Genomic DNA, 27,521 nt, shown 5'->3' with positions numbered 1-27,521 from the left:
ATATTATTGAAAGGTGTGTATTTATGTTTGCCATTTTTTTTTTTTTTTTGTGGTTCCGGTTCTACCTGTGCTCTCTTGTGTTAACTAGTATTTGAGTATTGCTTTTTTTTCCTCTAGGTTCCTTATATGTTGCTTTTCCTTTTCTTCAGCATGGAGGATCCTATCAAGTATTTTTTGTAGAGCTGGTTTTGTCTTCAAATACTCCTTTAACTTGCTTTTGTCATGGAATGTCCTTATTTCTCTGACTATTTGAATGGATAGCTTTGCAGGATAAAGTAACCTTGGTTGACAGTTGTTATCTTTCAGAACTTGGAATATAGCACTCCAAGCCCTTCTGGCTTTAAAAGTTTGTGTTGAATAATCTGCTGTAATCCTGATGGGCTTGTTTTTGTAGGTAACTTGATTTTTCTCTCTAACTGCTTTCAATATTTTTTCTTTGGTTTGTGTGTTTGGAAGTTTGATTGTAATATGTTTAGGAGAGGTTCTTTCCAGGTTTTGTCTGGCTGGGGTTCTAAAGGCTTCCTGTATCTGCATTGGCACCTCTTTCCATATTTGGGGGAAATTTTCTTCTATGATTTTGTTGAAGACGCCTAATATGCCTTTGGAGTGGAATTCTTCTCCTTTTACTATGCCCTGAATTCTAATATTTGATCTTTTCATAGTGTCCCGAATATCTTGAAATTCCCACTCATACTTTTCTATAAGTTTGTCTTTCTCTTTGTTGGACTGTATTAGATCTGCCACCTGGTCTTCTAGCTTAGATATTCTGTCCTCTCCTTTATCCATTCTACTGGTGAGATTTTCTACAGAGTTTTTTAGTTCATTAACTGTGTTCTTCATTGCTAGTAATTCTGACTGGTTTTTCTTTATTATTTTTATTTCCTTATTTATGTCTTGTATTTCCTTCTTTATTTCATGAAATTGGTGTCCTGCATCTTCTTTGATGCCTTTGATTTCCTCTTTAAGTTCCTCTTTGACTCTCTTGATTTGTTCTCCGACTTCTTTGAACATATTTACAATCATTCTTTTGAAATCTTTCTCAGGAATTTCCTCTAACTTGTTCTCAGTGGAGGTCATTTCTGATGCATTAATACTTTTAGGTGGATTTATATCGTCTTGCTTTTTAGTACTTCTTGTGTTATAATGTATATATTTTTGCATCTTGGATTAAGTGAATGATTGGATTTTCTAGCTAGCTGGGTATTCTTAGCTGTATCAATTGATTTGATGTTATATACTTTCAGGGTAGGAGCTTAAGGTGTTAGGTGTGGCTCTTAAGACTCAGAGTATCTACAAAGGTACTCCTAGGGGTTGAGTTTCCCTGCTATGGGAGTATTCAAGTAGGCTGAGTGGAATAAAATACAGGTAGATTCTAAAAGTTAACTAAACACTGTACCCATTCAATCAAAAACAGCCCCAAGTATGTATGCAAGAGTAGTTATTATAACAACCAGATCCTCTATCAACATAGAGGTTAAGATTTCTGGTCTGTTGAGGTATCCAAGTCAGCTTGTGACCAAGTGAGACCCTTCCCTGGTGCAATCCCAGTTACCTTGGATGATTTTGGTCTCAGTCAAGTTGCTGCCTGGTCGTCGGTCTGCTGTTTTGATTTCTGGAGCTGGGCACTGGCTTTTCCTGCGGGGCAAACCAAGCCTGGCAACTGTGGCCCTGCAGATCAGCACCCCGCTGCTAGAACTGCTGCTGCTTAAGCTGCTGCTGCTGGGTCTGTCAGCAGCTGAAGCTGCTGCTGCTGGGCCCACCACTGCTGCTGCCTCTGGTGCTGCTGTAGCTGCCACTTCTGGAGCCACTGCTGCTGCTGAAGCTGCTGCTGCTGGGTCTGCTGCTGCTGGGTCTGCCGCTGCTGCCACTACTGGATCTGCTCCTGCTTGGGTCCCGCTGTCAGCCCAAGTTGGCGTGGCCAGTCCCGGGACCGCTGCTCTGTTCGCTGGAGCTGGGCTCAGGCGGTGGGGGAAGGAAGGGAGCTGCAGCTGCTCTGGTTCACTCGCTGTTCCATGTGTTCTTCTACCTCGTGGTCTGCTCCTCTGTTGCTCACTGACGCTCTCCCTTCACGTTTCCTCAAGTTCACACATCTTTAAAACAGCTTTGTGTGTGTGTGTGTGTGTGTGTGTGTGATTCTATGTGTGAGGAGGGGAGCAGTCCCTGGTTGTGAGCAGAAAACCCTGACGACTTTCATTCCACATTTGGCATACACACAGATGCCACTAAGAACAGATGAAGGCTTCTTTCTTCTGACTTCACGCACCTGCTATCACCAAAGTAGTTGTGCTTGGTAAGTGCCACGTTTTGCAAAAAGCATCTTCTCGAAGCTTGATTTCCTCCACCCCCAAACTCTCAGATTGCAGGCGAGAGTACCCACATTCCAATATCACCCAGCACCTTGACTGAAAAGATAGTGCCTGGCATCCAGTGTAGCAGCAGCAGACACTAGGGCTCAGCCCCCAGCACTTGAAGAAAGAAAGCTGTAATGTGAGGGACATTTTAGCAGAACTTGAGGTCTGCATATGTAACTTGGTGGGTAGAGTGCCTGGCTATCATTCTTGAAGCCATGGATTCAATCCTTATCACTGTATGAAATAAGATGTGGTGGTACGTGACTGTAATGTCAGCCTCCTTCAGCTACATAGAAAGTTTGAGTCCAACCTGGGCTACATGAGACCCTATTTCAACCACCACAACAACAGCAACAAAATCTGTTATCAGGGACTGGGGCCTCTGACATGTGGAAGGGAATGGGTATGAGGAAGGGTCAGTTGGCTAGTGCTTATCAGCCTGGACAAATATTTTCCTTTCATTTTTGGAATGACAAGGTCTGGGTTACCACAAGCACAGATGGGGATTTGGACAACCATCTGAAAGGAGGGAATTGCTGCCTGCCCAGAGATCCCTATGCAGCAGAAGGCTGTGTTCTAATGGCTGCCTGAGATTCTAAGGCCCAATTTGAGGAAAGTCTCTAGACATTTGGCAAGCAGGTGAGCTGTTGACTCTATGGCATATTGGGTGGTGGCTGGAGCAGGATACTCTGCCAGTGAGAGCTCCTAGCAGAAGTCAGAGGTCCCATATTTTTGAGGAAATGGGTTCTGGAATGCTTTGCTTCAATAAAAGTAGCAATCCATAGGTCAATTGGAGGAAAGCTTGTGTGCAGGAAGAACCCCTTCCCTTCATGGCAAGCTGACAGGTGGAGGGGCCAGGACTGGGTGATCTTTCAAGCTCCTTTGGGAATTGTGGTAGTTTGAATGTTATAGTTTGAATGTATGGGCCCATAGACTCAGGTGTTTTATTAAAATTGAGCTTACAGGGCTGGAGAGATGGCTTAGTGGTTAAGCGCTTGCCTGTGAAGCCTAAGGACCCTGGTTCAAGGCTCAATTATCCAGGACCCACGTTAGCCAAATGCAGAAGATGCACAAGGGGGTGCATGCACCTGGAGTTTGTTTGCAGTGGCTGGAGGCCCTGGTGTGCCCTTTTTCTCTCTCTCTTTCTCTCTCTGTCGCTCTCAAATAGCTAAATAGTAAGCAGAAAATTTTTTTTTAAATTGAGCTCACAACATGAGCCCCTATCAGGCAGATCCCTGCTACAGTGAGGTGTCACTGAAGGCAGATCTTGGAGTCCAGTCCTAAGGCATGTGGAGAGAAGCTTTAGGTCTGGTAGGTTTGGTGGTGCTGGCTGTTGGTGGTGTCTCTCTGCTTGAATCTGTGAAAGGAAACAGCTTCTTCATCCATTCATGGTGTTTCCCTGGATTTGTAAACCCCTTTCTTCTATAAGCTGTGTCTTGTTGGATGTTTGCACCAACAATGAGAACCTGATTGTGACAGGAATTGAAGGGACATCCTCTGCAAAGGGAATCAAACCACTCATAATGTCACACCTGGGGTCAGAGGTTGGCAAGTTTGTCCTAACAGGTAAGGAGGAGGTATGATATGGAGATAGGGATATTTTAGGATGGTTCTTTGCCAAGTTACTCTGCTTGAAATTAAAATCAGATTTGTCTCAAAGACTCTACTGTCTGATCTGAGGTGCCTTTGCCATGTGTCACACACAAGCCATACAGCTCTTTCCAGCATCCTGACAGCTAGTCAGCAGGGAGGAGGCTTCCAGCTCAGCTCCAGCTTGATTGATCAGCCTGTAGCCCAGTCTGTGCCCTCTTTTGTATGAAGCTGAGACCATCTTCCACATGGGAAATAGATAAGAGAAGGAGTAGCACAGCAGATGTGGCAAATGATGCTGCTGCTCCCTCAGTATAGCAATGTAATGTGACTGTTACAGACCCTTGTCTGCCAAAGGACAGACATTGATGGCAAGAGAAGAAATTGGGATGTTCATTCCTCTGTGGAAAGGCAATTTGAAATCTCAGCAATGAGTTTCTAGGACCTAGGATTTAATGTACTATTTTGTAGAAATTTGAGAAGCTGGAATGAGGTTGAATGATACATCAACTCTCAACCATTTCTTCAAAAACCATAATTTTCAATTTTAAATAAAATGCATGTTGTCTTCTTATATACCTCATTTTAAAAGGGATCTGTCCTGGGGCTGGAGATATTTCTCAATGGTTAAAGGACTTACCTGCAAAGCCTAACAACCTTGGTCTGATTCCCTAGTACCCACATAAAGCCTGATATACAAAATGGCACATTCTTCTGGAGTTCTGGTACACCCATTTTTCTTTCTCTCCTTGCAAATAAATAATTTTAAAGATTAACAGGGTGGGATGGAGAGATGGTTTAGTGTTTAGGACTATTGCCTGCAAAGCCAAAGGACCCAGGTTCAATTCCCAGGACCCATGTAAGCCAGATGCACAAGGTGGCGAGTGTGTCTAGAGTTTATTTGCAGTGGTTGAAGACCCTGGTGTGTCCATTCTCTCTCCCTCTCTCTCTCTATATATATATAGATCTGCCTCTTTTTCACAAATAAATATAACAAAATAAAAGATTTAAAAAATAAAAAGGGATATGGGGATATGTCCTTATTTTAAGTATATATATATTTTGTATAGTCTTTTTAAAAATTAATTTAGTTTTTTTATTGACAACTTCCATAATTGTAAACAATATCCCATGGTAATTCTCTCCCTCTCCCTACTTTCCCCTTTGAAACTCCATTCTCCATCATATCCCCTCCCCCTCTCAATCAGTCTCTCTTTTATTTTGATGTCATGATCTTTTCCTCCTATTATGATAGTCTTGTGTAGATAGTGTCAGACACTGTGAGGTCATGGATATCCAGACCATTTTGTGACTAGAGGAGCACGTTGTAAGGAGTCCTACCCTTCCTTTGGCTCTTACATTCTTCCTGCCACCTCTTCTGTAATGGACCCTGAGCCTTGGAAGGTGTGATAGAAGTATTTCAGTGCTGAGCACTGTCACTTCTTCTCCGCACCATGGTGCCTTTTGAGTCATCCCAAGGTCAATGCCATCTGAAAAGAGAAGCTTCTCTAACCAAAAGTGAGAGTAGCATTAATATATGGGTATTATATACAACATTAAGAGAAGTGCTTACTGGGCAGTTTGGTAAGCATAGTATATACACTTCTCCAGACACCAGCAGATATTACACCCCTAGGGCTCATGACTACCCCTGTTGTCGGTTTTCAGTATCAGGGATATATTCCCTCCAATGGAGCGGGCCTCCAGTCAAGTTAGAGGGCAGTTGGTTTCCCCCACAACAGATGTACCCATTGGCTCATTTGGCCTGGCTGGCCAAATATAAGGCTTGCAGTGTCCACTGTTAAGTATCTTCACTGGTGAATTATCTCTCTCCCATTGAATTGGATGCAGTGTGGCTTTTTCCAGCTTTCTGCCAGCTGGACTACATGGAGGAGGTTTTCAGGTCAGCTCCAGAAGGATTTCTCAGTGATCTTGCAGCCCAAGTATGTGGAATCTTCAGCAATAGTGTCTTACCACCTGGTGGGTGGCAAACCTGGTATTCCTGATGGGAAACCAATAGCCTTGGCAATGGTCTGTAATGTTTTGGGGGCATCAGGAGCCTCCCTGGCCAACAATTCACTGGCAGGTATCCCATCCCTGGCACAGAACATTTTCTACTAACAATCTATGACTCCTGAGTGTTCCATTGTCCAAAAAAGTAGGTTTCTATGTGACTTATTTATATCCCCTTGGATTTTGATTAGCCTTCCCTCCACCTTTCCTTTACTCAATCTCTTTCCCTGATCTCACTTAGGCCATTCCATTCCCTGTACTCTGTTCTTCTACTTACATATTTACAATACCATCCTATTAAGTCCCCCTCCCTCCTTTTCTATTCCCTTTATACCTTTTTTCTAGCTTTAACTACATATATTCTTATTAATGAATAAAGGTTTTTTCCTATAAAAAGGAAGGGCTGGCATGGTGGGGCACACCTTTATCTTTTCTTTTCTTTTTTTTTTTTTTTTTTTTTGGTTTTTCGAGGTAGGGTCTCACTCTAGCCCAGGCTGACCTGGAATTCACTATGGAGTCTCAGGGTGGCCTCGAACTCACAGCGATCCTCCTACCTCTGCCTCCCGAGGGCTGGGATTAAAGACGTGCGCCACCACGCCCAGCGGGGCACACCTTTAATTAGAGCACTCAGCAGGCTGAGGTAGGAAGATGGCTGTAAGTTCAAGGCCAGTCTGAGACTCCATAGTGAATTCCAGGTCAGCCCAAAACCCTACCTCAAAAAAAAAAAAAAAAAATGCACCAACTTTGTTGAAGTGAAGGAGAAAAGGAAAAGTCATACTTGTTAACTAATCAAACCCAACTATAGATACTACCTGCAGGGGAAATAGGGCACTGCTGCTGGATGAATAAAGGAGTGGGTGAATCAACAGCCATTCTTTCGTTGCTTTTTACTGTTCAAATGTCAATTGAAAGTTGCCATTTCAACCTCCCTAGGACCTAGTTTGGTGTGTGTGGGGGTGTTGAAGTGAGTTAACTAATCAAAGTGGAGGACACTGGTGTAGTGCCACAGCAGCAGTGGCTGAGTTTCTTCAGTGACTACCATCAGAACAAGTTGGATTCTTCAAGTGGGATCAGCTAACCTCTGACCTGCACTGGCTGGAAGCCTGAATTCATCAGCTAATCCCTGCTGAGGAGTTTTCAAATCAGATTCAGATATCTCTTGTGCATCTATTTATTTACTTACTTATTTATTTATTCTTATTTGCAAGTAGAGAGAGATAGAAAAGAGACAGACAAGCCGGGTATGTTGGCACACACCTTTAATACCAGCACTCAGGTGGCAGAGGTAGGAGGATTGCCGTGAGTTTGAGGCCACCCTCAGATTACACAGTGAATTCCAGGCCAGCCTGAGTTAGAGTGAAACCCTATATCAAAAACCTAAAAAAAGAAAGAAAGAAAAGAAAAGAGACAAACAGAGAGAATGGGCATGCCAGGACCTCCAGTATGCAAATGGACTCCAGATGCATGTACCACTGTGCATCTGGCTTTACGTGGATACTGGAGAGTAGAACTCCAGTCATTAGGCTTTGCAGGCAAGTGCCCTAACCTCTGAGCAATTTCTCCAGCCCCTTTCACATCTTCTAAAAAAATTATTTATTTATTTGAGAGAGGGAAAGAGTGAGTGAGAGAGAGAATGAGGGTGCCAAGGCCTTTAGTCACTGCAAAGGAACTCCAGAAGCATGTGGCATCATGTGCATCTGGCTTATGTGGGTTCTGGAGAATCTAATCTAGGTTCTTAGGCGTTGGGGGCAAGTGCCTTAGCCACTAAGCCATCTCTCCAGCTCTTGTTTATTTTTATTTGAGAGAGAGAAAAAGAGAGAGAATGGGTGTGCCAGGGCCTCCAGCCGCTACAAATGAACTCCAGATGCATGCGCCACCTTGTGCATCTGGCTTATGTGGGTCCTGGGGAATCAAGCCTCAAACTGGGGTTCTAAGGCTTCACAGGCAAGTGCTTAACTGCTAAGCCATCTCTCCAGCTCCCCTCGTTCATCTTTTTATGTTGTGTGCGTGTGTGTGTGTGCTTATGTGCATGTGTGGTGTTATTTTGGCAGTTTGGGTATTGAATCCAGAACCTCACACATGCACTCTACCACTCTACCACTGAGCTACATCTTTAGTGGTGTGTGTGTGTGTGTGTGTGTGTGTGTGTGTGTGTGTGTGTGTAAAGTTTAATATTTTTTCCTCTTTGCTTTTGGAGGTAGAGTCTCATTCTATCCCAGGCTGACTTGGAAGTCATGCTGTAGTCTCAGGCTGGTCTCAAACTCACAATTCTTCAGAGTGCTGAGATTATAGATGTAAGTCACCACACCCAGTTTATTTTTATTTATTCAAATATTTTTATATATTTATGAGCCGAAGAAAGAGAGAGCAAGAGAGCGAGAATGGACACACCAGCGCCTCTTGCCACTGCCAATGAACTTTAAATGCATGCACCACTCTGTGTGTCTGGCTTTACAAGGGTACTGGGGAAGCAAACCCAGACTAGCAGGCTTTGTAAGTGTGTGCTTTTAACCGTCAAGCCATCTCTCCAGCTCTATTTGCACTTATTTGTATTTTTTCTTCTTTTTAAAAAATTTTTTTCTTTTCATGGGAGAGTGTGAACACAGTCTCCCACTACCACAAATTATGCAGTCGAGTTCTCGCCCTGGGAAAACCATCTTCATGATCATGGTCTCTCCTCTTCCAGGTAAGTGTGTGTGTGTGTGTGTGTGTGTGTGTGTGTGTGTGTGTGTGTTTTTAATATACCTATTTTGGTTTTTTGAGGTAGGGTTTCACTCTAGCCCAAGCTGACCTGGGTCCTCAGGCTTCGCAAACTTAACTGCTAAGCCATCCCTCCAGCCCTGTATTTTTTATTTTTGATATTGGAACCAACACATATATTTATTTATCTTACATTTAATCCCCCTTCAGAGTATTTTTTTTTTTTGAGGTAGGGTCTTGCTCTAGCCCAGGCTGACCTAAAATTCACTATGTAGTCTCAGGGCAACCTTGAACTCGCAGCAATTCTCCTACATCTGCCTCCTAGGTGCTATGACTAAAAGCATGAACCATCACACCTGACTCCCTTCAAATTCTTTCTTTTTTAAAAATATTTTATTTATTTCTTTATTATTTGAGAGAGAAATAAAGAGGCCAAGGAAGAAAGAGAGAGAGAGAATGAATGGGTGTACCAGAGCTTCTAGCCACTGCAAATGAACTCTAGACACATGTGCCACCTTGTGCCTCTGGCTCACATGGGTCCTTAGGTTTCGGAGGCAAGCACCTTAACTGTTGAGATATCTCTCCAGCCCTCTCTTTAGACTCTTTGTATCCAAACCACCCCTTGCCCTCAACAGGAAAGCATGTGGATGTGTTTTGTGCTGGTAGTCATAAGCAAGGCTTTGGCAGCACACAAATAGCATTTCTCCCTTAGGTTCATAGGAGGAGTGGGCACTCCTCCCAGGCACACAGCCTACTAGACGACACCCTCCAAGGTAGACAGCCTACTAGATGACACCCTCCCAGGTAGACAGCCTACTAGACGACACCCTCCCAGGTACACAGCCTACTAGACGACACCCTCCCAGGTACACAGCCTACTAGACGACACCCTCCCAGGTACACAGCCTACTAGACGACACCCTCCCAGGTACACAGCCTACTAAGGCACATAAACCCTGCTATGAGACAATCCCAGGGTTGTGGAGACTGACTGCCTGGATAACTGACCTCTGTGGAAAGGAGAGTTGAAGTTGAGCTTGAGAAGCACCTTGGCAGGAGGTGTTTACAGGGAAGATGGTCTCAGAAATGGTCAATATGTCTGGCTACTTGTAAGCCCCTAGCTCTCCCCTCAAGGTGTTGGAGGTAGCTTCAGAGAGCAGTTCAAAGGCTGCCAGGATGGGGCCTGTTGAGTCTGAGCTGTCTGCTTCCAGTGTATGCCCATCTCTGTTAGCATCTCTCATATCATCCAGAAGTTGAGGTCAGAGGCTCACCTACAGGGATTGTGGTGGTTTGCATGTGTAATGTGACGTGTTTGAATACTTAATATCCATTTGGTAGAAGTGTTTGGGAATCTTTAGGAGGTAGAGCCTTGTTGGAGGAATTGTGTCAATGGAGGTGAGCCCTGAAGCATTACAGCCGAGCCCCACTTGCTTCTCTCTCTCCTTTCACTTTCTCCGTGCTGATATGAGGATGTGGTGCTGGCTGGCTGTTCCTACCCTGCTTTCCCCTCAATGATGGAAACTTCCCTTTTCCTGCATAAGCTGCTTCTGGTCAGGTATTTTGTCCCAATGCTGAGAGAATAAATTATACAAGGTCTGACAGTTATGATGTGATATTCTTTAGGAGAGGGGGAATCCACAGCCTTAGATGTCACTCACTGAGCAGACCATGTAGGTGTTCAGGGTCATGTCAATGCTGCATATCCGGATACAAACTCAGGAGCCTGGAGAACACCTCATGATGTGGTATCTAGCCTATGTGGACACTCCTGGGGTGGTGTGTGGGCAGGTCAATGCAGTGTCCTCTACATTTTCATCTCCCATGCTATAAGCAACCAGGCTGCTGTCTTCAGATCCTTACTCCAGTGTCTCTGTCTCCGGTGTCCCTATCTAATTACTTTCTCATTGCTTTGATAAAGCAACTTAGAGAATGGAGGATTTGTTTCAGCCTGTAGTTCATCATGGTAGGTAACACATGGTGGCAAGAGCTTCAGTCTCATGGGCACATCAGGTCCCTAGCAAGGAACCAATGAATGTTAGTGCTCAACTCACTTTTTAAAGTAAATATTTTATTTTAATTTTTCTTATTTTAGGGAGAGAGAGAGAATTGGTGTGCCAGGGCCTCAGCCACTGCAACTGGACTTCAGATGCTTGCACCACCTAGTAGGCACATGAACCTTACACAAGCCTCACCTTTGTGCATCTGGCTTATGTGGGACCTGGAGGGTTGAACATCATAGGCTTCGCAGGCAAGCGCATTAACCTCTAAGCCATTTCTCTAACCCTCACTTTCTCTTTTTGCATAGTCCAGGATCCCAACCCATGGAATTGTACCACCCACAATTAAGGTGGGTCTTCCAACCTAAATTAACCCAATCTAGAAAATCCCTCACAGTCATGCCCCAAGGTTCATTTCTTAGGTGGTTCTAAATTGCTGTCAGGTTGACAATCAACATAAACAATCACAGTTCCCTTGTGTTCTTAGGTCTGTCTCTGGGTCCTGTGCCCTCTGGTCTCTCAGAGGTGCAATCTGATGTATGGTCCTCCATGTGGGAGGCTGCTATCCTGATGTGTCCTCAAGCAAAGATATGCTGTGCTCCAGAGTATAGAAGTCTAGGTGCTCCTGGTTTGGGGACAGAATGAGTGATTTTAATTGTGGGAGGGAGGCAGCTCAGGAGACAGGGAGAAGCAGAGAAGGACATCAGTGAAGAGCCTGGGTTCTCAGCTTCACATTGCTGGGAAGAACATCTAGATCAGACACAGTTTATAGGCTGAAGGGGTTTATTTCAAGCTCACAGATCCAGGGGAAATTCCATCAGTGGCGGAAGAAGCTGTTTCCATGCATCCAGGCCGAGAGAAACAACCAACCAGCCCATACAAAACAAAAGTAGCAAGCACCAGGGGCCCTGGCAGTGCTCACACTGCTCTGTATACCCTTGGGCTGGAAATCAGATCTGCCCTCAATGAGAACTTAGGGCTGAACCCCAGGATCATCCCCACTGACACCTCCTCTAGCTAGGTGGTTAGAGACCCAAACAAGCTTTAATAAAACACCTGAGTCCATGGGGGACATACATTCAAACTGCCACACCCTTTGATAACACCTAGGGAGGGGGCCCTACAGTTCCATTTGTTACCTCACAGAATTGACATAGACAGGTTACAGGCTCAGTCCCACAGGGCTGCCTCCTCTCCGGGTAGAACGCCCAGGGGTTTACATGAACCCTCCTCAGGCCAGTAGTTCAGAGAAACACTTGGTTCATGTTTGCAAGTTTATTATGAAAGCAGAGCCCAGAAACAGCCAAGTGGAAGATGTGTTCACAGGGCTTGATTTGGGAGCTATAGGTGCTCACCTTCTCTCTGAATGCATACCTTCTCAGCACCTCAGTGCCTGCATTGACTTGGAACCTCTCCAGAATCTTGCCCTAACCAAGAATTTTTTTGTTTATTTTTATTTATTTATTTGAGAGTGACAGAGAGAGATAGAGGCAGAGAGGGAGAGAGGGAGAGAGGGAGAGAGGGAGAGAGGGAGAGAGAGAGAGAGAGAGAGAGAGAGAGAGAGAGAGAGAGAGAGAGAGAGAGAACAAACCAGGGCTTCCAGCCACTGCAAACGAACTCCAGACACGTGCACCCCCTTGTGTTTCTGGCTAATGTGGGTCCTGGGGAACAGAGTCTCGAACCGGGGTCCTTAGGCTTCACAGGCAAGTGCTTAACTGCTAAGCCATCTCTCCAGCCCCCTAACCAAGAATTTTAAAAAACTGTCTTTGGTTCCCACCCTTCCTAGAGGAGAAGGCCATGCAGGGAAGGGTCAGAGTTCCCATTCACTAAACAAGGTCTTTTCAGTAGTCAGTCCCTTCTACAGTCTACCTAGGGTCACCTGGAGCCCCTTGAATACTTTTCTACATCAAGTGATGTAGGAAAGAGAATTTATGAACAATGAGATCACTGCTGTTACTTCAGAACTTCCTGTCACTCCAAGGGCCTCAGGAGCTCAGTACCTAAGCTGGGACAAAGACTAAATGTATTTTTATTTTGCTTAGCACCTGACATGACATTACCAGGCTCTCTGCCTCTTGGTTCAAGCTCCTAAAAATTTCTGGATCCAAGATGTGAATGACCCTGCATGGAATGGCTGTCTGTTCTAAATGGCCATGCCAAAGGACAGGCTTTAGGACACAGGAGACTTCTAGAGGCCCCTTGTGAAGGCATGTCAGGAAGGGTAGAGAAGAGTGGCTGTGCAAACTAATGTCTGGCAGGATCTTCCCTAGGCCAGCCTTGACTTGTGTCACATGGTGCTAGGATCTTCACATCCAGCAGGCTTTTGTCTGCCTCCGAGTGCCTGGGACTTGGATCACCTCATTGAGGATTTTGGGTTTTGCAGAAAGACTTTGCTGCTGCTGCTACTGCTGCTAGTGGTGCTGCTGCTTTTTTTTAAACTATTGTTTTTTTGAGGCAGGGTCTTGCTATGTTGCCCAGGCTGGCTTCAAACTCACCACCCTTCCAGAAAAGGTTTTATTGACAGATCCACCTGAAAGGAGGCAGGGAGCTGGAAGGCAGCTCAGATCTGCCTCTAAGGCTGGCATCAGGGAGTTTGCAGGAAGGGAGGGGAACACTTGCTGATTGGATGGCTAAAGGGAGGTTTAGGGGAGAGAAATTCAGGCAGAGGAGGTCACCACATCTCTCCACAGGTCATAGGCTTCCTGGTATGGGGAGTTACTGTGTTCTCTGCTGGGGCATATTGAGCCTATGACATCAAAAGGTCATTGAGCTTATAAGCTGGCTCTGTGCATGTCCTTTCCTGAAAAGCCGGTTTAAACCATCCTGGACTGGATTCTGAAAAAACAACTTAAGCACTTTGCTATTTAAGGAATGTGTGTCCAGGTGAGTTCAGCGCCCCCCACCCCCCAAGACCAAAGATTTCATCAGGATCCTACTGGACAGCTCTGAGACTCTGGTATGGCTACAGGCCACATGCTCCATGTCACTTGTCCAGGCCTGTAACCAAACACAACAGATTTATATCTTGGTGAGTACCAAGCCAAAAAGCACAGCCAGGACATAAAAGATTAGAAAATATTTATTACCTGAAGAAGGCAAGGAAAGCACAGGAGTAATTTCCAAAGCAGTGCCTTCCCAGAACAAAGGAAATGTGGGCATTTTCTTCAAGGGTCCTATACATGTTCACAGCAGCAGACCTATTCTTTAAGCATGCTCAGCTAAGGAACACAGTCCTGAGAATACTCAGTTTAGGATTACAATATAACTTGAAAAGACGGTAAATACAATTCTGAGTATACTTAAATGATTATGATTTTGGACAGAAATGCCTCTAGGCATGCTCAGTTTGTACCACAATATTTTAGCTGAAAATAAAGGAAAAGGGGCACTTTGAAAAGGTGTTCATATAAGTCTGCCTCTGAAGGAGCAGGCCTTGCTTAGTAAATGACAGACGAGCTTTCTAAACTGGAATTGCCTTGTGTTTATTTATTTATTTATTTACTTACTTTTATGAGAGAGAGAGAACTGACGTGCCAGGGCCTCCAGCCCATGCAATCGAACTCCAGACGCGTGCGCCATCTTGTGCACATGTGTGACCTCGTATGTTTGTGTCACCTTGTGCATCTGGCTTATGTGGGACCTGGAGTCAAACATGGGTCCTTGGGCTTCACAGGCCAGCAGCTTAACTGCTAAGCCATCTCTCTACCCCAGTTATTTGGTTTTATTTTTTAAATAGTTTGTTTAGTTATTTATTTATGAGAGAGAATGGGCATGTTAGGGCTTCTTGTCACTGCAAATGAGCTCCAGACACATGTACCACTTGGTGCATCTGGCTTTGTGTGGGTAAAGGGAAATTGAACCTGGGCCAGCAGGTTTTGCAAATAAGCATGTTTAACTGCTGAGCCATTTTCCCAGCTCACTTGTGGTTATTTGGATATGTACATCTCATGGGAGGTGGTGAACATCTGCCAATGATGTGTAGAACCTGAATAAAATGTATAACTTACATCAAATGGTAACCCTACAAAGTTGAGTGGTTTTTTGGCAAGAAAATAACATGATTTGATTTTTGACTGAAATTACTTAGTAATACAACCTACAATTAGTTTCTATGATTAGCTGGAGATTGAATACACCCAAACCACATAATTGTTATTTTCACATCTGCTTTTAAATGTCTCCTAGGAAATGGCTTCTAGCTGCCTCTACGCTAGAGGCCCAGAGGCTTTTCCTGGGATGGCTATGCCCAGAGGCAGGAGCAGTTCTGGATGGACTGTGGATGCTGATTCTGTTGTAACTGAGATTGTGGGAATTTCTTCCAGAGGCTCAGCGTCTTCAATCCAGAAAGGCCTATTTTGTAGCCCAGCCTGTGTTGGGGACCAAGGATTATATTAGATTTCTTTAGTAGAACAACAGAACCAGTGAAATGAATATATATGATGAAAGGAGATTTATTAGACTAGCTAAAGAAGCCAGGACTTTGTGGCTAGAGAGATGGCTCAGCCGTTAAGGCACTTGCCTGCAAAGCCTAACACCCTGGGTTTGATTCTCCAGTACCCACATATGATGCAGAGTGGCACATGCAGCTGGAGTTCATTTGCAGTTGCTGGAGGTCCTGCTATGCCCATTCTCTCTCTCTTTTTCTCTCTCTCCCTCTTTAAAAATAATATATAGGGCTGAAGAAATGGTTTAGTGGTTAAGACGTTTGCCTGCAAAGCCTAAGATTGCATGTTCGACTCTCCAGGTCCCACATAGCCAGATGCAGTGACACAAGCATGCAGTATCACCCATGCACACAAGGGGGCACACACGTCTAGAATTTGTTCACTGCAGCTGAAAGGCCCTGGTGCACCCATTCACTCTCTCAAAAATATTTTTTTTTTTTAAAAAAAGCCAGGACATGGTGGTGCATGCCTTTAATCCCAAAACTTGGGAGGCAGAGGTAGGAAGATCGCCAAGAGTTTGAAGGCACTCTGAGACTACATAGTGAATTCCAGGTCAGCCTGGGCTAGAGCGAGACCTTACATTGAAAAACCAAAATAAATAAATAAATATTTTTTTGTTTTTTATTTTGTTTGCTTGTTTTTGGAGGTAGGGTTTTACTGTAGTCCAGGCTGACCTGGAATTCACTATGTAGTCTCAGGCTGGCCTCAAACTCATGGTGACCCTCCTATCTCTACCGCCCGAGTGCTGCGATTAAAGATGTCCACCACCATGCCTGGCAAATAAACTATTATTTTAAAAGCCCAGGACCTTGCTCATGTATCTGTACAGGAGACTCATGAGAGGATGTGACAGATGTGGCAGGTGAGAATTACAAGGGGACCTGAGTAGTATCATTTTGAGGAAGAGTGGAGTGATGGGAAGGGGAGAGCATGAGTGGTAAGAGCCTGACTTCGGCCTGAGGCTACTAAATCACTTGGAAGGGCTTCTTCTCCCTTGAGAGCCATGTTAGTAAAACTAGTTTTCTTTACTCAGCAACTGAACCCAGCAGATTATTTGATAGTCACTAAAGTCATCCATGTTTGATTGAGAGGCAGAGGTAGAAGGATCACTGTGGGTTCAAGACCATCCTGAGACTACATAGTGAATTCCAGGTCAGCCTGGGCTAGAGTGAGGCCCTACCTCCAAAACCCAAAAAGAACCAGGTTTGTTGTTGTTGTTGTTGTTTTACTTATTTGAGACAGAGAGAAAGTATGGGTGTGCCAGGGCCTTATGCTCCTTCAAACAAATTTCAAATGCATGTGCTACTTTGGGCATCTGACTTTACATGGGTGCTGGAGAACTGAACCCAGATAGTCAAGCTCTGCAAGCAAGTGCCTTTAACCATTGAGCAATCTCTCCAGCCTATGCCAAGATAGTTTTTAAATTTATTTACTTATTTTTAAATTTTTAAAAATTTATTTGCAAGCAGAGAGAGAGAGATGGATCCATATATAGAGAGACAGAGAATGGGCATGCCAGGGCCTCCAGCCACTACAAACAAACTCAGGATGCATGCACCAGGATGCATCTGGCTTCATGTGTGGACTGGGGAATCAAGCTCAGGTCTTTAGGTTTTGCAGGCAAGTACCTCAACCACTGAGCAATCCATGCAGCTCTATTTACTTATTTTGAGAGAGCAAGATAGAGAGAGAGAAAATGGGCATGCCAGGGCCTCTAGTCACTGCAACAAACTCTAGACACATGCACTACTTTATGCATCTGTTTTACGTGGGTACTGGGGAATCAAACCTGGGTCCTTAGGCTTTGCAGACAAGTGCCTTAGCTGCTAAGCCATCTCCAGTCCCAAGATATTTTAAAAATAAACATTTGTGCCCTTCCCTTTAGCTACCAGACTGTTGCAACAATGGTCTCCAAGGAATTAGAATTTCCCCAGGAATCTTATTATGGGGGAAAGAGAAAGGCCATGTTGACATGAATACATTTTCTGATTTGCCACTCTATCTCTGGTGCCATCTCTGTGTGACTCAGTTTCCCATAATAATACCTCTTTCCCTCTGTGTAAACCTAAAGCTTATGTCAGGACAATGAAGGTGGACTTGGGAAGACATGTTGTAAACATCTTCATATTGCTGGGATGAACATCCAAACCAGGCACAGTTTATGGGAGGAAGGGGTTTATCTCAAGCTCACAGACCCAGGGGAAGTTCCATCTTTGGCGGAAGAAGCTCTTTCATCCACCCAAGCACAGAGAAACTGTAGAGAGCCACAGGTAGTAGAACCTTTGACCTAGGCATAGCCATATCTGTCCTCAGCTGAAGTCAGCAGAGCTGCCAGCTGCACCTGGACTGGGGCATAGTCCCGTCTTAATTCCTCCTCTTGGGCTGTTTCTATGGGCCTAACCTTGTGCAGAAGACAGTACATGCAGGAAAACAGTCTGCAGCTGCCTCATTCCTAAAACCTCTGACCCTGTCTCCTCCCCACCCCTGTTCCCATACTTCTTAAAAAATATTTGATAAAAGAAAGTTGTTTCATTTGATAAAAGAAAGTCAAAGATTTCTGAGTGCGTATAAAATAAATCAGCTGAGTATGGTAGTGCACGCCTTTGATCCCACAACTTGGGAGGCAGAGGTAGGAGGATTGTCATGAGTTTGAGGCCAGCCTGACACTACATAGTGAATTCCAGGTTAGCCTGGCCTAGACCAAGACCCTACCTTAAAAAAATCAAAATAAAAAATAAGCCAGTGCTGGTTAGTTGGTGCTGCAGGGTTTCCATCAAAGACTGCAGACCACCTGATCCCAGCTTTAATCTATTACTTGTGTTTGTCTCTTTTTCCTTCTAACCCTCAGGTTGCCCTTAGCAGGCCATAGCCATGCCAGCCACAGCCAAGAAACAACCAAATAACCAGCAACACCAAAAATCAACAAACACAAAACCAGCAGCAAACAGCAGGGACACCACCAGAGCTCAGACCTCTCTGCACACCTTGGGACTAGAATCCAGATCCACTCCCAAATATACCTTTGGGCTGGTCTCCAGGATCAGCCCCTGCTGACACCTTCCTCAGCCAGGTGGCTAAAGATCCAAGTTACAAGCTTTAATAAAACTTGAGTCTATGGGCTGAAGAGATGGCTTAGTACTTAAGGCACTTGCCTGCAAAGCCAAAGAACCCAGGTTCAATTGGCCAGGACCCATGTAAGCCAGATGCACAAGGTGGCACATGTGTCTGGAGTTCAATTGCAGCAGCTGGAGGTCCTGGGGCACCCATTCTCTCTGTCTCCCTCCCCCTCTCTCCCCCTCTTTCTCACTTTCAAATAAATAAATAAATAAAAATAAAACATATTTTAGGGCTGGAGAGATGGCTTTGCAGTTAAGATGCTTGCTTACAAAGCCAAAAGACTCAGGTTGAATTGCCCAGGTCCCCCATAAGCCAGATGCACAAAGTGGTGTGTGTGTCTGGAGTTTGTTTGCAGTGGCTGAAGGGCCTGGAATGCCCATTCTCTCTCTCTTCTTCTTCTTCCCTCCTCTCAAATAAATAAACAAATATAAATACAAACAAATAAAACACATTTAAAAAAACCTGAGTCTATGGGGGAACATACATATAAACTACTATGGGGGGACAGTCACTGGACCTCTTTGTTCCTCTTCCCAAAGTGGACACATTGACAAAATCTCTTTTCTTAGCTTTTCATTATTAATTGTCTCGTTAATTGGTGTTTTTCTTTTGTTTGTGTGTTATATGATAAATATGCACGTGTGTATACATGTTCATATGTGTGTGGACACATGACATGACATGAGGCCAGAAGACAAGCATCGCTGGTACTGATAGAGCTTAGGAAGAAGAAACTTGCTAGGTAGTCATGGAAGGATCTTGAGAGTCAGTAATCTTGCTACTCCTTGGCAGAAGTTCTGTCCTTCTTCCTTGCCTTGGAAATATAATAGTGAATGTTAAGTTAAAGTAGGAAAGTTGGAAACGCTACAGAAGAATAAGGAGGATTACAGTTGGGTATGAGGTAGCCAAGCTGACCAGATAAGAACAGGACTCTGGGAAAAACAACAAAGCCCATCTCAGCAGGCTCCGGCTGGCCCCCCTGAAGTCCTCCCCCACCTTTGAGACTTCTGGCAGACTCTGTGCTCTTCTCCCTGACCCACTAACTAGTCAGAGTCCTCTCTATACAGTTAAGCTGAACTCATAAAGGCCATCCCAACTTGATGCCTACTTTCCATACAGGCCAAGGAACAAATTCATCCTCAGTACATGAAAGCCCCTGATCCAGAGTGCTCAATGACCACCTCATCAGGACAATTCTCTGCTCATGCAGAGAGTTGCTTTTCCCCCCACTTTTGCTATTTTCATTTCTCAATAAATTTAATATAAGCTTTTTCTCTAAACTTGCTTTCTTTCTGTAATGAAGTTTCTCCTTTAAAATGCATCCTTCTTGTCCATGAGATTCATGCTTCAAGTTCAACAAGATGAATAACCCAGAGCCTCGGACTCAGCAGAGCTTTGGTGGCTATTGAGAGTTCGGCACCCTAGTGCCCGAATTAAGCCCAGCTAGGAGCTGAGGTAAGACTCCATCCTCCATCACTTTTTTTTTTTTTTTTGAAGTGGGGTCTCTCTGGCCCAGGCTGAGCTGGAATTCACTATGTAGTCTCAAGGTGGCTTTGAACTCACAGCAATCCTACCTCTGCCTCCCAAGTGCTGAGATTAAAGTTGTATACCACCACGCATGGCCTTTCAAAGAGGCCTATTACATCATGTTCAGAAACACCATCCAGCTCTATAAAAAACATATTTAGCTGGGCATGGTGGCACAAGACTTTAATCCTAGCACTTGGGAGGCAGAGGTAGGAGGATCACCGTGCATTCGAGGCTACCCTGGATTACATGTGAATTCCGGATCAGCCTGAGCTAGAGTGAGACCCTAACTTGGAAAACCAGAAAAAAAGAAACATATTTTTTAAAATTATTTATTTATTTGAGAGCGACAGACACAGAGAGAAAGACAGATAGAGGGAGAGAGAGAGAATGGGCGCACCAGGGCTTCCAGCCTTTGCAAATGAACTCCAGATGCGTGCGCCCCCTTGTGCATCTGGCTAAAGTGGGACCTGGGGAACCGAGCCTCGAACCGGGGTCCTTAGGCTTCACAGGCAAGCGCTTAACCGCTAAACCATCCCTCCAGCCCAAAGAAACATATTTGTGTGCACACACAAGTGAGTGTGAGTGCATGTGCATGCATGTGCGAGTGCGTATGTGTGTGTATGGATGCACCAGGGTCTCTTGCCACTGCAAATGAATGCCCATCATCAGGCTTAATGCAGGTGGCTGGGGCATTGAACCTGGGCCATCAGGCTTTCAAGCAAGTGCCTTTGTTCACTGAATCATCTCCCTAGTCCTACTGAGGCATTTGAGGGTGATAGGATCTCCAGAGTGAATGGCTATCTCTTGGCTAAATGTGGGAAGTGTCTTGAGCCTGTTAGGGAGAATCTGGCTTTTCTGATTTCCTAAAACTTCATCAGAGGAGGTGAATAAGTGCCTCTATTCTCATCTTTCCCTTTCCTAGGAAAGAATGTCAGGGGACTAGTCCCTTACCAAGACACCTGGCATCAAGAGCCACTGTCAGTCAATTCCTGCCCTCTTGTTCACTCTGGAGAGGGAAGTATATGTCTGGTGGAAGCATCATCAGTGTTTTTAGGGTCAAAGCCTGGGCTCTAGAGCCCTAACAGTCTAGGCTCAGCCACTTGTTCTCAAAATTCCAACTAGTCCAGGTGCCCATCCAGGGGCTCACATCAAATCCCGATCTCTAAGTGAGTTTGTTCATTTTCCAGAAACCTTTTCTTGTACAGGAGCTTTGGCTTTCTTCTCTTACATTATACCCATAATCTAATAAAATCTTGCCCTATGGTCTGTGACACTCATTTGTTGAATTCATAAGACAAGAGCCAAGAGGCCTCTGACTCAATAGAAGTTTTCTCCTTCCTCCTCCTCCTTGTTCTTTTTGGTTTTTCAAGGTACGGTCTCACTCTAGCCCAGGCTGACCTAGAAGTCACTATGTAGTCTCAGGGTAGCCTTGACCTCATGGCGATTCTCCTACCTCTGCCTCCCGAGTGCTGAGATTAAAGGTGTGCACCATCACGCCCAGCTCAATGGAAGTTTTGTGTGACTGTGACACTCCAGAGTTGTTGTCCACCCAAGAGCTGAGAAAGTCATTGTTCTCAAAGAGAGCAAATCCCTACATCATACCATCCACTTCTTTTTGAAACAGATATTCTTGTTGACCTGGAGCTTACCAATTAGGCTAGACTGGCTGGCTAGTGAGCCTCAGAGAGCTGCCTATCTGCCTGATCCCTAGCATTGGGATTTGGGCATCTCACACATGGAATGGACTTTATGAGTTTTTACATGTGTGCTGGGGGTCCAACTTAGGTCCTCATGCTTATGAGGCAAGCAGTTTACTGACTGAGCTACCTCCCAGCCTGCTTAGTTGGTGTTTTGAGAATAAGCGTTGAACCTTGATTGCTAGGGCTCTAGAGTTAAAGCTTTGACCCTAAAAACGCTGGTAACACTTCCACTAGACTTGTAATGGTCTCTCCAGAGCTAATAAGAAGGCAGGCATTGACTGCCAGTGGCTAAGAAACAGCATGGGTCATCACTACATTATAAGAAACTCACAGCCTTCAAAATCCCTTATTAGTTACAAAGGGAGAAATAAAGGTGCACTCTATTAAAAGATGTGGACTAGGGGGGCCAGAGAGATGATTTAGCTGTTAAGGTACTTGCCTGAAAAGCCTAAAGACCCAGGTTTGATTTCCCAGTACCCATGTAAGCCAGATGTACAAAGTGACACATGCATCTGGAGTTCGTTTGCAGCAGGTGGAGATCCTAGCATGCCCATTCTCCGCCCCCCCCCCCAGTATGTTATGTAGTATGTTTTGGTTTTTCTGGGTAGGGTCTCACTCTAGCTCAGGCTGACCTGGAATTTACTGTATAGTCTCAGAGTGGCCTCAAATTCGTGGTGATCCTCCTACTTCTGCCTCCCAAGTGCTGGGATTAAAGGTGTGCACCACCATGCCCTGTTAAATTTTTTCTTTTTTTTAATGTGGATTAGGATGTGTCTCAGTGGTTGAGCACTTGCCTAGCACAGGTGAAACCCTGGGTTCAATCATTAGCACTAATTAAAAAAAAAAACAAAGTAAAGGGCCAAGTGTGTTGGTAAATTGAACCTTTGTTAGGGTACTGGGTCGATGGCTCAGTGACTGAAGACACTTGCTTACAAGACCATGGCCCAGGTTTGCTTGCCTCCCTAATACCCATGTAAAGCTAGATGCACAAAGTGACACATGCATCTGGAGTTGGTTTGCAGTAGCAAGAGGCTCAGGTACATCCATGCTGTTACTGTCTATCTGTGTCTCCTTCCAAATAAACAACAAAAATGTTTTAAAATTATTTTTATTTATTTATGAGAGAGAGAGAGAGAGAGAGAGAGTGGGGGGGAGAATGGGCACACCAGGACCTCTAATGACTGCATACAAATTCCAGCTGCATGTGCCACCTTATGCATCTGGCTTAAGTGGGTCCTGGGGAACTGAACGTGGGCCCTTTGGCTTTGCAGGCATATGCCTTAACCACTAAGCCATCTCTCCAGCCCTAAAAATATTTTTTGGGGGGGTTTAATGTAGAGTCTCACTATAGCCCAGGCTGACCTGTAATTCACTATGTAGTCTCAGGGTGGCCTCGAAATCATGGTGATCCTCCTACCTCTGCCTCCTTTGGTAGTGCTGGGATTAAAGGCATGCACCACCACGCCCAACTCTAAAAATGTTTTTTAAAATATAAACTTCATTGAGTCTATCTGGGGGGCAATTTGGAACTAATGGACATTTTGAGGTTTTCAAACCATGACTGTGGCACATTTACAAATTGTATTCAGTTACTAATTTTTCTCAATAGTTTGTTGTGTTTTAGTGTACAAGTTTTGCATTTCCTTTTTAAACACACATGGCTGGAATGTTAGGTTCCTATCTGATGGCAATTTGGGAATTAAAGCCTCCTGGAGGCAGTATATTGTTGGAAGCAGGCTTATGAGAATTATAGCCAGTTTCCCCTTGCCAGTGTTTGACACACTCTCCTGTTACTGTTGTCCCCCTGATGTTGGCCAGGAGGTGATGTCCACCTTCTGCTCATGTCATCATTTTCCCCTGTCATCATAGAGCTTCCCCTTGAGTTTGTAAGCCAAAACTATCCAACAGGCTGCTCTTGGTCAGGTGTTTTCTGCCAGCAAGGCAAACCTGAGTGCAACAGAAAAGTTGGTGCCAAGAAGTGCGGTCATTGTTACTAGTCACCTGAGTGTGTGGCTTTTGGTTCATTTTTTTAGAGGAATGTGGAAGGAATTGAAACCTTGGCCTGAGCTGCCTTGCAGTGCTGTAAGTACAGTTTGTTGGAACATTCTTGTCAGAGTTGAAAGACCTGAATGCAGTAAGAACTATGGACAGTGAGGCTCGGTTTATGAGGGTGATAAAGCATTGCCTGGACTGGGTAGTTTGTGTGAGAGGCTTGCTGTTATGCCCATTTCCTGGGTTGCATTGTGTAGAAATGGACTTGTGTGAACAGAGGGTTATGACACAGAAATGAAATCTTTGGGCTGAAACTTCTGCCCATTCAGCTGCAATTGTTTGAGAGATTACAACCTTTGAGATTGGGCCAGCTGACCTGCATTGGTACAAAAGGAAGAATGCAGACTCTTTGGAAGCAAGGGGCCTAAATGCTGAAGGAGTGTTCTGTTCTTCAAAGTCTGCTTTATTCTCTCCTGGATTAACAAATTGGCCCCCTACCTGGTATTATGGAGTACAAGAAATGCAGGAAAGAGAGAGTCATTGAATTTGCAACACGGTCTTGTATTTTGGAAACAGCCATGAGCAGTGTGAAGCAGGTCTGCTAAGGATTGCCTGCATGAAGACCTAAAGAAGCCATGAGGATGGACCATGGGTCACAGTGGAAACCCAATGGAGATGCTGAAACCATGAGATGGCAGCTAAGAAGAGCTGCCAGCCCTGGATGAAGTTTTCCAAGACTGTGAGTAGCCAACCTGGAGGGGTGGAATTGGAACTCCAGAGATTTGTCACTGGCTAAAGTTGTTGGACTTGGAGCTATGGAGTGTGATGTTTGCACTGGTTGTTTTAAATCTTGTATTGGTTGATTTTTTTTGTTGCTATATCCAGTGCCATTTTTTGCAGTGTGAATGATTATTTTGTGCCGTCATGGGTTTTGGGAGGATATTTTGGTATTATGGCTTGAACTATGAGAATGTTTGAACATTATTAGGATTGATTAAAAACTATGGGGATTTGGGGCTGGAGAGATGGCTTAGTGGTTAAGGCCTTTGCCTGTGAAGCTAAAGGTCCTAGGTTCAATTCCCCAGGACCCACGTAAGCCAGATGCACAAGGGGCACACGTGTCTGGAGTTTGTTTGCAGTGGCTAGAGGCCCTGGTGTGCCCATTCTCTCTCTCTCTCTTTTCTGCTTTCTCTTTCTCTCTGCTTGCAAATAAATAAAATAAAATCTATGGGAACTTTTAAAGTTGGACTGAATGCATTGCATTTTACATCATGGATGGTTATCAGTTTATGAGGGCCAGCAGCAGAATGTGGTAGATTGATTCAGGTATTCATCCCCCATAAACTTAGGTGTTCTGAATGTCCCTAGCTGATGGAGATTTGGGAATTAATGCCTCCTGGAGGCAGTGTATTGTTGGGGGTGGGCTTACGGGTTATAGCCAGCTTCCTCTTGCCAGTATTTGGCACACTCTCCTGGTGCTAATGTCCATCTGATGTTGGCCAGGAGATGATGTCTACTGTCTGCTCATGTCATCATTTTTCCCTGCCATCATGGAGCTTCCCCTCAATTCTATAAACCAAAATAACCCTTTTTTTCCCCCCACAAGCAGCTCTTGCTTGGGTACAATGTGAATCTGACTGCAAGAGCTGGGTTTCCTGGTTGTTGATAAGTTGTAACACTGTTGGATATTTTTTTTAAATATTTTATTTATTTATTTGAGAGCGACAGACACAGAGAGAAAGACAGATAGAGGGAGAGAGAGAGAATGGGCGCGCCAGGGCTTCCAGCCTCTGCAAACGAATTCCAGACGCGTGCGCCCCCTTGTGCATCTGGCTAACGTGGGACCTGGGGAACCCAGCCTCGAACCGGGGTCCTTAGGCTTCACAGGCAAGCGCTTAACCGCTAAGCCAACTCTCCAGCCCACTGTTGGATATTTTCTGAACAATGTGATTCTTTCTCTCCATTTGCTACTCTGACTTCTCCTTTTCAGAACTGATAGTCAAAGTTTTTTGAGCCACTTGTGTTAAAGCAATTATTCCCAACATGTAGCAGCTTGAAACACCCACAGTGGGACTGGGGGTCAATCCAGAGCCTTGTGCTCAGGCAAGTACTTAGCATTGAAGTCTGCTCATCCAAGAGTCTACAATCCCACAGTTTCTGATTGGCTTGGGCAGGTGGATCCAGCTTATGTTTCCTCAGTAAGCTGCAACCTAAACATTGTCAAGGGCAGGGTCACTGAAAGACCAATGGGGCCTTCAGGACCTATTTTCAAGGCACCCTCCCTTGGGATTACAGGATGATAGCCTGACATCTGACCTCATAGGGTGGCAAAATATGGCAGCTGATTTTGCAGAGTGTGTGATCCAAGAGGGGGCAGGGAGGAAACCACAGTCCTTCTTGTACCTTGTGCTTTTTTGTGGGGCTGGGATTGAACACAAACCTCAAGTATGCTAGGTCAGCACACCACCAGGGAGTCATCCTGTACCTGTCCTATTGTACTGATTTTATTTTATTATTTTATTTTATTTTTGGTTTTTAGAGGTTGGTGCTCACTTTAGCCCAGGCTGACTTAGAATTCACTATGTTTTCTCAGGCTGGCCTTGAACTCATAGCAGTCCTCCTACCTCTGCCTCCCAGGTGCTGGGATTAAAGGTGTGCACCACCACATCCCTTAGCACTGATTTTAAAACAGTCCAGTACTCATGGTGAAGCCAAGGTAGGAGGATCTCGAGGCTAACCCAAAACTACATAATGAATTCCAGATCATCCTGGCCTACAGCAAAACCCTACCTGGAAAAACCAAACCAAAACACAAACAAGTTAGTAAATGCAGCTCATGCTTGCAGGAGGAGATTTGGGCTTCTCCTTGTGAAATGAGGAATACAAAGAATTCAGGAACATATTTTTCTTCAGAATCTCCCACACTCTTCAGGCAGTCCTTTGTTAGGCACCCACCCACCTGGGACTCACAAGTACTAGAATTTCCTTTTCTCTTTGCTTTTTCCAGTATCAGAAATGTCCCTTTGGCACTGCTGCCTTTGCAAGACTTCGCACCTATAGGAGGGGCCACCCGTTCAGCTGGTAAGGCTCTCTGCTTTCAGGGACCCTTGGACAGGACCTGACAGTCATGCTCTGAGTCTGGTGAAGCACAGTTGTCCTTCTGTACTACTGGGGCAACTGGCCTTCTCAAAGGATAGACAGAGTCCATGTGATAGTCCTTCCAGGTCCTGGGCTGCCATAGAGGTGGCAAGGTGAAGAGGACCAGCCTAGTCATTGGCCAGAATGGAACACAAGCCAGGGTCACAGCCAGCCCTTCCTCCATGTGGCCTACTCCCTGACCTCATGGTTCCTCGTGGGGAGGGGTGGTCTTTGTTGCCTTAGCAGGAGGGGAGACGCAGACATGTCACTAATGCTGTCTTAGTGTTAGGTAGTGAGATATTTATGGGCTTGGAAGACATTGGGTTGGATTTCTCCCTCATAACCAGTAGCCTGTAAAACGAAGGACTAGAACTGCAGGACACTAGTTACTGGTCAGAGAATGGGACCTGAGTTCTCTGTGGCCCTAGGATGAAAAGCAGCATCCTGAACTGCCTGGAAGGCCATTAGTTGATAGCTGTCTCAAGCTAGGTCCAGGAGCCCTAAACCTTATGTGAATACTACTGATAAGGAGGTTTTCTGCTAAAGGACCAGGACATACCAATGTCCCACCCTGTGACAGTCAATCCAAATGGGCCTTTCTAACATCTGGACAGGATATTGTCTCTCATAAAAGTTACCTGTTCTGAAGACTATAGAATAGCATGACGCCTGCCTATAAGCAGGTCAGCATCAGGGTCTATCTGGCCATTATTCACTCCTGTGCCTCCTACTGTGCACTGTGTGTGTCTGAGTTCTTTTGACAGAGATCACTGGGGTGGGGAAGTGGAAGAGGGAGATTTCAATGACACTAAGAAAGCATGACTTCATTCTTTTCAATGCAAACCAGGCCTGACCAGGTTAAGGTCTGTGTAGAAAGTGACCACCTGCACAGCTGGCCAAAGGATCCTGGGGGACTAGTGCCCCACTTTCCTGGATGGTGGTGTCCAC

General features: G+C 45.0%; 1 pseudogene; it reads right to left on the bottom strand.

Annotated features, from left to right (window-relative positions):
- Nucleotides 1-8,541: 8,541 nt before the first annotated feature.
- LOC123453488 lies at nucleotides 8,542-8,648 on the bottom strand (annotated as a pseudogene).
- Nucleotides 8,649-27,521: the final 18,873 nt, after the last annotated feature.

The sequence above is a fragment of the Jaculus jaculus genome, chromosome 11 (genome assembly GCF_020740685.1).
Source record: "Jaculus jaculus isolate mJacJac1 chromosome 11, mJacJac1.mat.Y.cur, whole genome shotgun sequence".
Classification (NCBI taxonomy): Eukaryota; Metazoa; Chordata; class Mammalia; order Rodentia; family Dipodidae; genus Jaculus; species Jaculus jaculus.
The sequence above is the reverse complement of the archived record's forward strand: the minus strand, read 5'-3'. Positions and strand labels throughout refer to the sequence as shown.